This window comes from Theobroma cacao, chromosome 4 (assembly GCF_053813885.1).
Source record: "Theobroma cacao isolate CCN51 chromosome 4, ASM5381388v1, whole genome shotgun sequence".
Classification (NCBI taxonomy): Eukaryota; Viridiplantae; Streptophyta; class Magnoliopsida; order Malvales; family Malvaceae; genus Theobroma; species Theobroma cacao.
The window spans coordinates 20,860,646-20,870,780 of record NC_142642.1 but is presented as its reverse complement, the minus strand read 5'-3'; the positions used below and the strand labels follow the sequence as shown (position 1 = coordinate 20,870,780).

Sequence of the window (10,135 nt, the reverse complement as noted above, 5' to 3'; positions counted from 1 at the left end):
AAATATTCGTAAATATATTTTCGCACATGAAAGTAAAGTAAAAATTGTATGAATAGAAATACAGATAACCAAAATATAAGTTTTGATCTGCAATGACACGTGGGCTCCAATTGACCAAGAAGATGTAAGACTGTGAACTCTTACTTTCTATAATGCAGTTTCGAGCTTAGTTCTCGTCCTACTCGACTATCTACAAACTGTCCTGAGCCTGAAAAATGTATAGGAAGAAGGGGTGAGATTTTATAATCCCAGTGAGTAAACAGATACCATCTAAAGTATCTAAAGCCGAGTAAATGGAGACAATTAAAATAAGTCATCATACTGTAATTTCATTCCCTTTCAACTCATTTCAACCAAATAAAATCAATCCATATAAATCGAGTAATCAACTTGGCTTATGAATTTCTTAAAACTTTGGCTCGTGCCAAAACTCATACTCAGTGATACCTTGCGCAGGGCATCCAACCGAGTCCGCCAAGGCTGTTAAAATTTCATATACACTTAAAATATATTTTTAGTTTGAGAAAAATACAGCCGTTCCTTGGCGTTGGCTGAGTTCCCCTTCACGTGGTGGTTTAGCGTGAAGTGAACCCTAAGCTTTACCCCAGGAGATACCCTACGCGCCTCTCCGTTCGAGGTAATAATATAATGGAGTTTACCGTGCCCCTCTAATAGGCTGGTCCACGGAACCCCCTCTGCAGTAAATAATTAATATATACTCCACCAATTCAATAAAATTTATTCTAGCATGGCATGGCAATTTATCACAATCTAGCCTCTCAAGGCTGAATACACAATACAAATAATTCTGACACCAAAATCAATTTAGCCATTCATGCTCATATATTGTCATAAGCCATTCAATTTAAAACCATAAATTTACAACACAAGCAGGCAGTCTCCAATTACTCTATTTTCAAAACCAATATTCGATTTTTCAGAAAATTTATAAAATCATTTTATAAAATCACAATTTCTCTTAAAACATAGCAATTTACCATTTAAACTCATTTTTTTATAAAATCACACAATTGTATAAAACTACTCTAGATAATTAAGACGATAATAAGTTTACTCACAGTATTAGGAGTAGAAATACTCCTATCTTCCGTCCTCGGGTGCAGTCTCTTACCCGAAACAATTGACTCACCACCTATCCATAATCCATGACACAAAATTCAGTAAATTGTGTCAATTTATCATAAATTATTTCAGGCTCTTATCCATGCGTATGCACTAGATAGGATTTGAAATGTCTAGAAAATCGCTTAATTGCGGTGTCCGACCTAACTCACCTATACACGGTGTAAATTCCTAAAATCCCTAATTCGACTCCAATTCCATCCATTTCAATTTCAATTATCCAATTATATCCACAATACCTCAATGACTGTGAATTTGGTTCAATTTATCAGTCCGAACTATAAATTACGCTTTTACCCCTAGTGGGTAAAAATTTCAATTTATTGCACCGAAAATTCCCATTTAATTTCCAACCTCATAATTCATCATTTTTCCACCCAATTCTCTTAAAATAAAGTCAACCTCATCCTCACATACCATTGGCTAGATTCGGCCTAGGGAAATTCATGGAGAAGATAAATATTTTTCTTGTTGTTTTACTCATAAACATGCTAAACTAACACTAAGCACTAACATAGCTCAAAATCAAATTTATCTAACAACTTTCTCTCTCTAAACCCATATGACCAGAATTCAAATCATCCTCAAATCACATGATTCAACCATGAAAAATGATGGAAAATGCATGGGAAAGGTAAAGCACAAGACAAATTTAAGAAATGTTACCTTTTTTCACTTGATTTTTGAATTTCCACCTATTTTCCCTTTAAATTTCTTAGCTAGGGTTTTATTTTCTCCTTTCTCTCTCTTGTTTCTTGCTTGGCCGAATGTTGAAGAAGAAGAATGGGTGGGCTGATTTTTTTATGCCTTTTTTATTGTTTAATGAAATAATATTATTTTATTCATATTTTAAATATTTTATTAATTCATTTTTTTTCTAGCCATCCATTTGTCCTACTTTTTCCACCATGCATTCCCTTTGACTTATCCAAGTCTTAAGTGAAATTTCCAGATTTTTCCAAAGTTTTGGTGGAGCAAATTTTTCAAAATTACACTTTTGCCCCCGAACTTTTCAAAAATTACATTTTTACCCCAAAAATTGAAAATTTTCCATAATGCATAATTTTCACTCCTCATACTCATTTCACACTCCAAATAATTAAATTTGATCAAAATCCTTTCAAAAAATTAAATTTTCGATTCCGAATGGTAAAATTACCATTTTACCCTTTTACTCCAAATTATACCGAAATTAAAATTTTTCACTTCTAAACCTCAAATCTTACTCCAATAAGTCAAATGGGGCCAAAAATCTTTTCTAAAAATTTCCATTTTGTCCTTAGCTGGCAAATGACCATTTTGCCCCTAGATAGCAAAAAGTTCGGTTTGTCTTCAAATTGATCCTCGAACTTCGAATCACCATATTAAACCATTCTGGGACTTTAAAATTCTTAATTTCATCATAAATTCTCTATTTGATCTAGTTCGAGGTTTAACTCAACTTTGTTGTACCTCTAGGTACAATACCGACTTTTGTAAATTTTTTTCGAGACTCTCTTAGCATGCAAACATGCTATCCATCACGTGTATGTCATGACAAATATTTTTATAGAGTCGGGCTTGTCATCTTCTCCCCCACTTGGATCAACCATATGATCATTTTTCTTGACTGATTTCGACATCCGGCTAAATATTAATATTTTAAAAATTTTATCTTGTCTCCTTAGTATTTGAAATACCTTATTATGCCTCACTTGACTTCTGAATCGCCTTTTATCTCACAAATTCTCCTCCGATAAAATTATTATTATTTTATTATTATATTCTCACTTGTGAAATATTTTTATCCTAAACTACTCCTTTCGTCTTTTATCACTTTTAAACATTTTAATTGACCTCAATTTGCATTCGATCAACTTTATTTATCACCATATCAAAGTATGGGGTATTTCAGTTTTGGGCTAAACTTCACGTAAAATTATCGTTTTGCCCTTTTTGTTTCCTTCCATTTTAATTTAGTCCTCCCAACACTCATTTAACTCCAATTTCCTTCTATTATCTTCTTCTACACATGTACAAACAAAGTACGAAGTTTGTACTCTAATGCGGTGTCCCCATAATATTTAAAATATTTATTTGCCCGCGCTATCTTTACTTAATAAAGACACGCGGCCCCATTAATGTCATTTTTCTCCAAAATTCTCTCATTCTTCTTGTCCTCCACTTAGATTGACCATATACTCCTTCTTCATGAAAAATTTTGACACTAAATAAAATATTAATATTTTAATAATATTTTATTAATAAAATATTATTTTATTCTAAAAATTTCCTTTTGTCTCCTCTTGTCCCCTTGGTACCCAAAATACCTTGTTATGCCTCAATTGACTTCCGAATCACTTTTTATCTCACAAATTTTTCTCCAATAAAAATATCATTATTTTATTATTATTTTCTCGTGTACGAAATATTTTATCCTAAACTATTCCTTTCATCTTTCATCATTTCTAAACATGATAATTAACCTCAATTGGCATCCAATAAGCTTTATTAGTCACCATATCAAATTACGGGGTATTATAAAAACTTCCACAACGATGGCTCAAGATGGGAGAGAAAAGAAGAGAGGCTTGACAAAATGGCTGAGCATGGCACCACTTCTTGCATGGCAAGGCTTGAGACAACTTCCACAAGGCAGGGTAAGGCTCGGGATGGGAAAAGAGAAGCTTTAAGGCACGAGATCAACGGCACTGGCAACACGGGAAATGAGAAGCTCTAGATAACCTCCATAGAGTAGGGCAAGGCTCAAGATGGCACAACCTTCGCAAGGCAGGGCTTAGGAAGGGAGATGAGAAGCTTCATGGCATGGGATTGATGACATTGGAAAGGTTGGTGGCATGGTTGAGGAGAAGCTTCAAGGCATGGGAGAGGCTTGACGACAAGGATTGGCATAGGAGAAGGTCGAAACGGCAATAAGCAACAGTGGGTCGGAACAAGAAGCACGAGAGAGGAGACCGAAGCATAAAGAAGAAAAAAGGAGAAATTCAAGGAAGAAATCCCTAAAATATATTTCTTATATTTACCGACGAAATTTTCGTTAGTAATTTTAATTTTAAATATTGACAAAAATTTCATCGACAATTTTGTCGATAAACACTTAAAAAGGACCATCGTCAGTATCGATTGTAATTTTGTCAGTAATTCTATCGTTGAATTGATATTTGTGCCATTTGAAATTTCATCAGTAAATTTCGTTAGTATGAAGTTACCGACCATCAAATTTTATGGGTAATTTTTTAGCCTTTCAATTGATTTTGGCACCAAACTTTTTACCAACTAAATACCGACTAAAATACTTTTGTCAGTAAATTCTGTTGGTGTTAGGTTAGTAATACATCGATAATGTCACGACCCGGAACTCCCATCGAGCCCGTGACAACCGCCGCGACGTCTCAATTTACATTCATTACCCAGAATGTCAACCGAGACCCCGCAAGGCTTTAATATCAGCTTCTCATTTCCCCTGTGGGTAGCTGTTTCCAAATACCACATTTTAAAAGATTTTAAACTGTTTCCAACTTAAACAAATGAAATAATAATTTCCGTCTCACAGGGGTATTTTTGTCATTTATCCCAAAAATCTCAAAAATCATCTAAAAATATAGTATGTAAGTGGAAAACACATATTTCTTAATCAAAAATAATTTTGGATGTCTAAAACATTCGTTTAAAATGGAATTATGACTGTTATAATAAAATAAAAATATTCAATAAAATATTCAATTTTCACATAAAACGATATTTTAAGAACACTGCATAAATAATTTTTATAGCGTAAAAGCAAAATAAATTCTTACATACCGTAATACAGATAACCAAAGTATAGAATTTAATTTACAGTGACACGTGGGCCCACGAATGATCAAAAGTATCAAAAGAAATGAACCTACAGTCTTTGGATGTGGCAAGTTCAACTGTAATCCTTGCCGATATCAGTTATCTACAATCTATTCTGAACCTGAAATGGGTGGAAATGAGGGTGGTGAGATTATAAAATCCCAGTGAGTAAACAAACATCACTCAAAATATCTAAAGTCGAGTAAAAGGAGACTATTAAAACATTTCATCAAACTGTAATTTATCATCTTTCAACTTATTTCAACCAAATGAAATCAATTTATTTAAAGCAAGTAATCAGTATGGCTTATGAATTTCTTAAAAAGCTTGGCTCATGCCAAAAATTATTATCATACTCAGTTATTTGGGATACCTTGGCCGAGGGCTATCCCAACTGAGTCTACCAAGGCTATTAGAAAGTCATGTTTTTATTTTGAAAACATAGCCATTCCTTGACGTTGGCCGAGTTCCCCTTCACGAGGTGGTTTGGCGTGAAGTGAACTCTAAAAGTTATACCTCAGGAGTTACCCTACTCGCCTCTCCAACCGAGGTAAAAATATAACAGGATTCCGTGCCCCTCTAATAGGCTAGTCCACAGAATCCAGCCCACTGCAGCAGGTCAAACCCACCATACAATAAAATTTTGACAGCATGACAGGGCTAATATATTACTACCCAGCTTGCAAGGGTAAAATAAAGCAATTCATACAATTCATAAAAAACATAGCCCAGCCAGTCATACCAATACAATAACATAAGCCATTAATTCAATTTTAAATTTACAACATATCAGTGGTCTCCAATTACTCTATTTGCAAAATCGTTATTTCGTTTCAAGACAATTTATAAAATATTTTCATTTAAACTCATTTTGTTTACAAAACATAAAAATTTACCATTTGAACTCATTTTCATAAAATTCACCAAAACCGAATAAAAACATACTTTAGATAATTAAAATGATGGTAAGGTTACTCACCGTGTCTAGAGTGGGGATTTTTGAAATACTCAGACTACTAGTCCTCGGGTGCAATTCCTTTGCCTTTATCGGAGGACTCACCACCTTGACACAGTAAAAAATCGAGAAATTCACCACATTGGTAGTAAATTGAAATTAAACTAATTTAGACTACTAATGCTTGATATGGAATGCAAAAATGTCTAAATTTTTGCCTAAATGCGGTGTTAGCCTATTTCGGTCTTTTACCCGATAAATTGATATACGCGTCCGTTTAAACTCCAAATTAATTTTTTTCAGTTTCTACACCTCAATTGCACCCAAATTGACTTAATGTCCCTCAGTGTGGTGCAAATTATCAGTCCCGATAACAAATTACGAAAATACCCCTAGTGGGTAAAAATTTGTATTTTTGCTCCGAAAATATCCATTATTTTTCTAGGCTCATAATTCATCATTATTCATCATAATTCCTCAAATAACCATCAAGATCAGCAGCCAATATTCCCCTAGAAAATTCAGCATAATGGGTTTCAATGGGAGAAAATTATATTTCTAGCTTATTTTTGCTATATTTCAATATAACTTAACTAAAATCACTTAATTCAATTAAAATCAACCAAAAATCAAGCTCAAAACTCATCCATGGAGGTTTGGCCAGCATGGGTGTCCATACCCACTTTCTAATTTTGCATGGAAATGAGAAAAAAATGCATGGGTAGTGAAAATCACAAGGAAAATCAATGAAATTTACCTTTTTAATGCTTGATTTCTTGATTTCTCTTGATTTTCTCCAAATTTTTCAGGTAGGATTCTTGTTTTTTTTTTCCCCTTTTCTCCCCTGGTTTGGACAGCTGAAGAAGATGAGAATTCCGGAATTTTTACCTTTTTAAAGGCTAAAATAATATAATATTATTTTATTCATTTTTTTAATGTTTTATTAATTCCTTAAATTCTAGCCATCCATTTGTTTCCAAATTTTCACCATACACTTGTCCCAAATATCCATAGCTTAGGTAAAATTCTCAGACTTATCCAAAGTCTTGGTGGAGTAATTTTTGAAATTTACACTTTTACCCCCGTAAAAGTCAAAAATTACATTTTTGCCCCAAAAATTGAAAAATTGCCCATAGACATATTTTTCATCCCTTATACTCATACCATTCTCCAATTTGTCAAATTTGATCTAAATTCTCTCAAAATCTCAAATTTTGTCCGGGAGTGGCAAAATTACGATTTTGCCCCTACACTCTAGAAATCACTGGAATTAAACTTTTTCACTGCCAAACCCTCAAATTATACTCCAATACTCAAATAATACTCCAATAAGTCAAATGGGGCTAAAAAAAATCTTTTCTAAAAATTCTCATTGTGTCCTTGGGTGGCAAATGACCATTTTGCCCCTGGACAGTAAAAATTCTAGTTTGACTTCAAATTGATCCTCGAACTCCAAATCACCATATTAAACCATTCTGGGACTTTAATATTCTTAATTTCATTTTAAATTCTCTATTTGATCTAGTTCGAGACTTAAATTAACTTAATTGTACCATTTGGTACATTGTCGTCTTTTAACGATTTTTCTTTCAGGGCTTTCCAAGTATGCAAGCATATTGTCAATCATATGAATGACATGGAAAGTATTTTATAAGATCGGGCTTGACAGATAATATTGACAAGACCTATTCATCGGTATTCACCCATGAAAATTTACCAATGGAATACATCCCATTGGTAAAACCTTGTTCTCTGGTAGTGAAACTAAGTTGGACAAAACTATAAAGAAGTTCGAACTTTCAAGGATTTAACATTAACATTAACATTAACATTAATGAGTCACTAGCATTTCCACCAGCATAAATATCATTATCCACCATATTAATTTTAACATTGTCGACAGAAGTATTACTTATTACAAGTTTTTGAAGAGGAAATGCATGTATGAGCTCCAAGTAGAAGTGGATTTGCTTTGAACCTTGATGCATTTCGATCAAATTGAGCATATTAGCATCATTCTCGACTCAAATAATTCCTTCAACTTTAATGTCATGTTTAATGGTTGTACTAATTCCCATGTCAATAGTTGAAATCATCTACAATAACATTAAAAATGCTACTTCTTAACTAGATGAATGAGTATATGTGATGACCCAGAACTCCCATCGAGCCCATGACAACCGCCGCGACATCTCGATCGACATTCATTACCCGGAATGTCAACCGGAATCCCGCAAGGCTTTAATATCAGCTTCTCATTTCCTTTGTGGGTAACTGTTGCCAAATACCACATTCTAAAAGATTTTAAACTGTGTCCAACTTAAGCAAATAAAATAATAATTTTCGTCTTACAGGGGTATTTTTTTGTCATTTATCCCAAAAATCTCAAAATCAGTTAAAAATATAGTATGTAAGTGGAAAACACATATTTCATAGTCAAAAATAATTTTGGATGTCTAAAACATTCGTTTAAAATGGAATTATGACTGTTAGAATAAAATAAAAGTATTAAATAAAATATTCAATTTTCACATAAAATAATATTTTAAGAACACTGCATAGATAATTTTTATAGTGTAAAAGCAAAATAAATTCCTACATACTGTAATGCAGATAACCAAAGTATAGAATTAATTTACAGTGACACGTGGGCCCACGAATGACCAAAAGTATCAAAAGAAATGAACCTATAGTTTTTGGATGTGGCAAGTTCAACTGTAATCCTCGCCGATATCAGTTATCTACAATCTATTCTGAGCTTGAAATGGGTGGAAAGGAGGGTGGTGAGATTATAAAATCCCAGTGAGTAAACAAACATCACTCAAAATATCTAAAGTCGAGTAAAATGAGACTATTAAAACATTTCATCAAACTGTAATTTATCATCTTTCAACTTATGTCAACCAAATGAAATCAATTTATTTAAAGCAAGTAATCAGTATGGCTTATGAATTTCTTAAAAAGCTTGGCTCATGCCAAAAATTATTATCATACTCAATTATTTGGGATACCTTGGCCGAGGGCTATCCCAACTGAGTCCGCCAAGGCTATTAGAAAGTCATATTTTTATTTTGAAAACATAGCCGTTCCTTGACGTTGGCCGAGTTTCCCTTCACGTGGTGGTTTAGCGTAAAGTGAACTCTAAAAGTTATACCTCGAGAGTTACCCTATTCGCCTCTCCAACCGAGGTAAAAATATAACAGGATTTTGTGCCCCTCTAATAGGCTAGTCCACAGAACTCAGCCTACTGCAGTAGGTCAAACCCACCATACAATAAAATTTTGACAGCATGACAGGGCTAATATATTACTACCCAGCCTACAAGGGTAAAATAAAGCAATTCATACAATTCATAAAAAATACAGCCCAGCCAGTCATGCCAATACAATAACATAAGCCATTAATTCAAATTTTAAATTTACAACATATCAGTGGTCTCCAATTACTCTATTTTCAAAATCGTTATTTCGTTTCAAGACAATTTATAAAATATTTTCATTTAAACTCATTTTGTTTACAAAACATAAAAATTTACCATTTAAACTCATTTTCATAAAATTTACCAAAATCGAATAAAAACATACTTTAGATAATTAAAGTGATGGTAAGGTTACTCACAGTGTCTAGAGTAGGGATTTTCGAAATACTCAGACTACTGGTCCTCGGGTGTAATTCCCTTGCCTTTATCGGAGGACTCACCACCTTGACACAGTACAAAATTGAGAAATTCACCACATTGGTACTAAATTGAAATTAAATTAATTTAGACTACTAATGCTTGATATGGAATGCAAAAATGTCTAAATTTTGCCTAAACATGGTGTTAGCCTATTTCGATCTTTTACTCGATAAATCGATATACGCGTCTGTTTAAACTCCAAATTAATTTTGTTTCAGTTTCTATACCTCAATTGCACCCAAATTGACTTAATTTTCCTCAATGTGGTGCAAATTATCAGTCTCGACAATAAATTACGAAAATACCCCTAATGGGTAAAAATTCATATTTTTGCTCCAAAAATTTCCATTATTTTTCTAGGCTCATAATTCATCATTATTCATCATAATTCCTCAAATAAACATCAAGATCAGCAGCCAATATTCCCCTAGAAAATTCGGCATAATGGGTTTCAATGGGAGAAAATTATATCTCTAGCTTATTTTTGCTATATTTCAATATAACCTAACTAAAATCACTTA

General features: G+C 33.2%; 1 long non-coding RNA gene across 1 annotated transcript; it reads right to left on the bottom strand.

Moving 5' to 3' along the window:
- Positions 1-4,923: 4,923 nt before the first annotated feature.
- LOC148763161 (uncharacterized) lies at positions 4,924-6,788 on the bottom strand. Its single transcript, XR_016025722.1, has 3 exons — positions 6,693-6,788; positions 5,960-6,043; positions 4,924-5,101 (listed from the first exon to the last, which is right to left on the bottom strand). It is a non-coding gene; the product is annotated as an uncharacterized LOC148763161 (long non-coding RNA).
- Between the last annotated feature and the right edge of the window lie 3,347 nt (positions 6,789-10,135).